We start from the raw sequence: 6,000 nt of genomic DNA, 5'->3' as shown, positions 1-6,000 counted from the left end.
GAAAGGGCTTTCTGGCCCCTCCGCAGCTGCGGTTTGTGGTGCCGGGCCGTAACACACCTGCCAAGGATGGGGGCAAACCTCCMTGTCCGGACTGGAACGCGGGCTGCGACGGCCACTGCGATGCCTCCCGCTCAGCTACGCTGATTTTCACACTGCCGATCCCTTGATTAATGCTCGGCTCGCCAGGCACGGAGGGCTGCAGCGGGATCGCACGGGGCTTCAGGCCCACGCGGGCGCCCGTCCCGACGCAGGTGCCACATGGGCAGCGGGGCATTACGGCCCCCGCTTCGCGCCCGGCAGCTGCTTGTGCTTCCCCTGCCCTCTCCAGCCACTGCCTTATCTATAATGACACCACACAGCTCACGCTCGCTGCAATCTGCCAGGTATTTCAGAATCTGCCGCCCTCCCAAAGGGATTTCTTTGCTCCTCAACCTTTCTTCCACCCAGACACAAAAGCACTTTAGGCAACTTTGCCCACAGCYGAACAGTTTTTTTTTTTCCCTTATTTTTTTTAAGTGTAACTCAATAGCTGTGAAATGTAGTTTAACACTGCTCCTAGCTGGGCTAGGAATGATGGATTAGCTCAGTAACTCAAAGAGATGGGGTAGCGACATCTCCTCAGTTTCCATTGTGTAAAAAGGACAGTAGCCTGCAAATGAACAGCAAAATAATAATAATAATAATAATAATAATAATAATAATAATAATAATAATAAATAATAATAATAATAATAATAAGGTGAGGAATACAACTTACAAAGCAAATAACTATTCTGAGCATATCATTTCCCTGCAATGCAACGTAACATCCATTTTGGGAATCGCAGTCTTTGCAACAGCATTTATAACCTTTGTTGGCCAGTGAAAATCCAGAGCAGATCAGCATGAAGGTTGTGTTTAAAAGACAGCAAAAAGCATAGTAAAAAAACAAACCCCTCCAAAGCAAATGCAGACCRTTGAATCGTAGTTTCAAACAAAGGAAAATGAGATCAAGCAGAAATATTAAATTACAAAGTAAGTACAGCTCTCTTCCAAGAGCAGCACTAAAGGCTAGTGCATTCACAGTGAAATCCCATCTGTATCGTCTCCTAAAACAGTTCCCTCCCTGCTTGAAATCAGATTTCCTCTCTGCCCAAGTCTTATTTTTCCTCTTTCATTAGAGCCAATTTCAGATTTAGACATAGCATACTAGCAGCAAATACATTTTGGATTTTTTTTTCTAAATAAATAAAATAAATAAAATAAATAAAATAAATAAAATAAATAAAATAAATAAGGGGTTTCTAGCAAAACTAGGTGTAACCCACCCAGTTCTGTGTGACACCTTCTTACAAATACCATTTTTGTTGACTATCCTGTGAACATGCTGCAATTTCAAGTCATTCTGTCACTGCAGCTTCTCTGCAAGTGCCTATTTTTTACAAAATGGAAACAAATCAGAAAGCTGCCAGGCAAACCTAAAACCCTCTCCCATAAACAAACAGCGAAATCCTAATACTGGACCAAACATTCACTGCTGCAAATCCGCCMGTCTCCAAGACCATCCGACTGACATCAGCTGAAGATTGCTCTAATGATAAAGCCCAAGAAAACCCCGCAGAGCTTTGCTATGACTGACTGAATCGCTGGTATGGATGGGGAGGGGAACACACAACCCGCTCYGGTTTGTGAGCGTGTCACTGATTTCTCCTGACAGCAGCCTTCGGAAGGGGTCATTGCAACAATACCTTGCCCTTAAAATGCTGCAACTTGTTAAATACAGAAAACTGGCAGGAAGAATCCAACGCAAGTTAAACTTTCCCAACGTCATCTTCAGATTTTTTTATGGGAGTTCCAACTAGTCTGCTGTTCAGTTATAAAAGGGTTTCCATAGGAACTGTCATGCTACATGACTTTTTGCTGTAAACACTGTTAAACTGTCACACTAACTTGTACACGGTCATCCTGCTTGCATGGGAATCCACTCTCTTGTTATCCAGGTTTTCTGGCCGAGGTAACACCATTTTGCCTTAGAGACTTCCTCAATTAAGCTGCAGTTGAAATAAACACACTTAGAGAGGTTAATATTATTTTGCAGAGATTACATCACACGKTTTAATTACTTAACCTTTCATCTCTCCAAACTGCTTAGGATTTGAATGATTTGAACACACGCCCTATACTATGCCCACAGAATTGATACTGGAACCAAGGCTGGAAAGGTTGGAAGGCTGGAAAACCAAAAATAAATATACCCAAGCTACTTCAGAGTTCCCGTTTCCTGCCGTTCCCAGTGCCAAGCCATCTCCGCGTGCCTGTCCGACTTTATTACCTCCAGTTGTGCTGGAAGAGTTTAAAATTCGTCAAATCTGCCACCTTCAACCAAACTGGAAATATGTGGCAATCTAATCCCAGGCTGCTCCGTCCAGCTGCCATCACACCCATGATGCCTCCTTAAATAAAGGTGGAAAAAGCCAATTTTTAGCTGAACGTGCGCGTGGCACTGGCTCCTTTGTGCCACTTTATTTTCATGCAGACACTGCTTGCAAAAGGTGCTGCCCTGGCAGTATCCGAGCCAGAGCTTTTCCGTGCATCCCYGGAGCAGTCGCGGCACCGGCTCCCTCATCCCATTTCCCTGCCAGGGAGCGGGTGGGGAAGGGTGAGGTTCCCGCTTTTTGGCCAATCCTTTCCCTTCCTTGCCCTTGCTACCAGTGTTTTTATTCCATTAGTGGCAATAACAGCACTTGGTCAGGTGGTGCTCCAAGAAGCTGATGTTTTTGCCTGCATCCACTATAAAAATGTAAAAGATAATAAAGCATAAAATGGTAATTGCTGGATCCTAGCTTTTGAGAGCAGTACTATCTACTGCTACCACTAATGACACCAGCCCAGGGATAAAAACAGTGATTTTTTTGCCATCAAAATTTAAGCAAGGCCTCCATGATTCACCTTTGGGCTGACGAAAACGCCTCCAGATACAATAAATCCTGAGCCATTCATTAAATTTGCTTCTCTGCTCAGGTCATTGGTATCGCTAACTGTACCGGCTGTCACTTTGATGGACATGAAACTGCATTAAATGACAATAAAAGCCTTGGTTAAACACAGTACATCAGATTATGTTTTTGCACTGGGGATGTTTCTTATCCCATAATACACTAATAGACGAACAATTCGCTGAAAGTCTCAATGGAAATTTGCACAAGAGAGGCAGAAGTGGCTGCCGGGATCTCAGCAGGCGACGAGGAGCACCGGCTGCCAGCAAAGTCACCAAGCCCCTTCGGAAATGCCTGTTCACACAAAGCCTGAGCTGTGCTCTCAATTCYTGCCAGTTCAGGCTCCCCTGCAAGCAAAAGCATCCACCTCATCCCTAGAAACCCCCTTGGAAGAAGCAGGGGTGTAAACGGTGCCGAGGCGGGGAAGCATCCGGCCGCTCCGCCGGGATGAACGCAGCGGCAGAGCGGGATGGCAGTGGGAAGCCAGCCCTGACGCGGGCACCTCGCTACCGCGGCCGCGCTGCTGCAGGACTTTGCTCCTGGCTCCAACGGCTCCATCTCATCGTCTCCTTGGGCGGGCAGAAACGCAGGGCCAAGGTCCTCGTGTGACTCAGCACAGAGCGCGGAAAGGGCAGAGAAAAACTRCCTCTCACCACGCAAAGTGCTGGAGATAAGCCCCACGAAACGCTCCGCCACATCTGCATTACTGCTTCATTGTTGGGGGAATTGGTGCAGAAGGGGGGATTTGTACAGAAAACGCAGTGGTTTTCCGAGATAACTGGTGTGGGACCTCAGAGCTGAAAGTTGAGTTCAGGCTGCTTTGGAAATCCCATCCATAAAAGGGATTCATTTTTCAAAGCAAACAAGAACACTGAAACGAGAGCAACGAGCACGGCAAGCAAACCTTTACCCTCCGCGCAGCCTGCGGGGYTCCCTGCAATCTCTTCACTTGATCCGGGACTTTCGCATCCTTTTTTTTTCTGTCCTTTCCATATTTGCTCCCCATTCTCCTCACCATTTCTGGACCAGCTCCGTGCAGAGCAAAGCCCATGAGAGCCAGAGACCTTGTCTTGACCAGTCTCACTCCAGCTGCTGTTGCCCTTGCGAACACCTCGTGGCTTCTCCTCCAGCTTCTCCCATTGCCAAGGGCAAAGGTAAAGATATAATTTCATGGCTTTAAGATATAAAATGCTCACAGGCAAATTGCAACACAGTCTTCTTTCCAAATCACATCTGAAATCAAAGCAATAATTTAAACAAAGATTATYCCAATTCACTTTGAAGCAATAAACTGTAAATACGTCAACAGTTTCTACAGCGGGCAGGCCAGCTGGGTTACCTGCATGGAGCACTTAYCGTATGCACGAAGCACAAGAGACTTCCCACTGCTCAAATACTGAAAGCATTAAGTCAATTTGTCATTAATGAACGAAGACGAAAGGCAACACWCACGTAATCAAGATATAATAATAAAAAAGAAAAACAGAACAACTTTCAAAAGACCTTTTTTTTTCTGAAAGAGTGAAAGAAAACATAAAGGAAAATAATACAGCGAAGTTTCAGAAATGAAATGAGTGGAGGAAACAACACGATGGCCACAAAGCCTGGCAGCAAAGCAGGATACCAGGCATGAGCCCTGGCCAGGCCACGAGCAGCTCATTCCATGACCTTGCTCCCCAGGGAGCACAGGAAGACAGCAGAGGAGGGAAGGGCATGGCAATGATACCCACCATAAAATGGGAGTGCTGCAGTGCAGCTTCTCAGAGACCTGGAGCGCGTTCATGTTCCCTCTTTATTGGTAAGGTTTTAAGTGACTTGATAGCATCTTTTCTAGCACTAGATTTATCCCTACTGGGACCAGGCTAGCTGTGAGCATGTGAATTTGTCATTTGTCACACCTCTGCATTGCTATTTTTTCCTTTAATTATTCCTTAATAACATTAGTGTTGGTTCTTATTTGCTTCAAGCATGTCTGGACCCCAGGAATCAGGAACAATTTGTATGTCCTAGAACTCACGCAGTGAAGGAACAGAAAGTCACAGCACAGGTAAAAACAAGTTTTTCTGCTGATGTTGATAACAGTTCATAGACAGGTGCTATGTAACACTCCAGATACATGACAGAGTATTATTTAAATTTCACCTGATACGCCAGTAGCTTCCAGAGACCCTTCTGCCCTATGGCAACAGCTTTTGGCCCAAATCAGCCTTCTAGATCACATTCGGAGTCTTCATCAGCCTTCTAGATCCCAGAGTCTTCATCAAAATCTCACAGCCAGACCCTCACATCTCATCTACCACCAAAACTTCAGGAGAACACACTTAAGTAATAGGACTACAGGACTAAGAAATTAAAATGTCTTTCTTGATGCCTAAGGATTCTGAAGCACTAGGAAATTAAAGCATCTTCCCCGATATTTAATACAAGCTATTAATAAAACTTACATAAAGTTTGACAATGTTCACACTGAAAGGTATTTTACCTTCACACTTAGAATTCTAATCTGCTTTGTGGTATTTTTATTTAGTCTAGCAAAGGTAGCGGGCCGATGTATGGTCTTCTAAAGGCAAAGCTGAAAAAAAAATCCAGTTTATTCACTGCCCAAAAGCCAGTATTATTTTAGATTCAAAAAACAGAAATTCTAGCAAGCTTGACCCACAAATTGTCCCCGGACAGATACAGGACACCAGAAACAGCCCTTTGGGGACACAAAACAGTCCTTAACAGATTCCTACAGCTCTCTGGTGAGCAAAAAAAAAAAMCCTACAGCCCCTTTCTACACAAAAACATAAGAACAACAAATACAGGCAACTAGCTAGTGCTCAACTCGTGTACAAGAAAAAAAGAAATGAGAAAAAGGGCTTGGCTTTGGTGAGTCCACAGAGCAACCGACCATCTCCAGAACCACTCATTTCCCAAGTAATGACCAATAGGCTTAAAAAAACAAAAAGCTTTGAATCACTGCAACTTAGAAAGATTAGGTCTTTCAAGACTGTCGACAGGAGGAATCAGAACATCGAGCTTT

This window comes from Nothoprocta perdicaria, unplaced genomic scaffold, assembly GCF_003342845.1.
Source record: "Nothoprocta perdicaria isolate Ctin4 unplaced genomic scaffold, notPer1 scaffold_191, whole genome shotgun sequence".
NCBI lineage: Eukaryota > Metazoa > Chordata > Aves > Tinamiformes > Tinamidae > Nothoprocta > Nothoprocta perdicaria.
The sequence above is the reverse complement of the archived record's forward strand: the minus strand, read 5'-3'. Positions refer to the sequence as shown.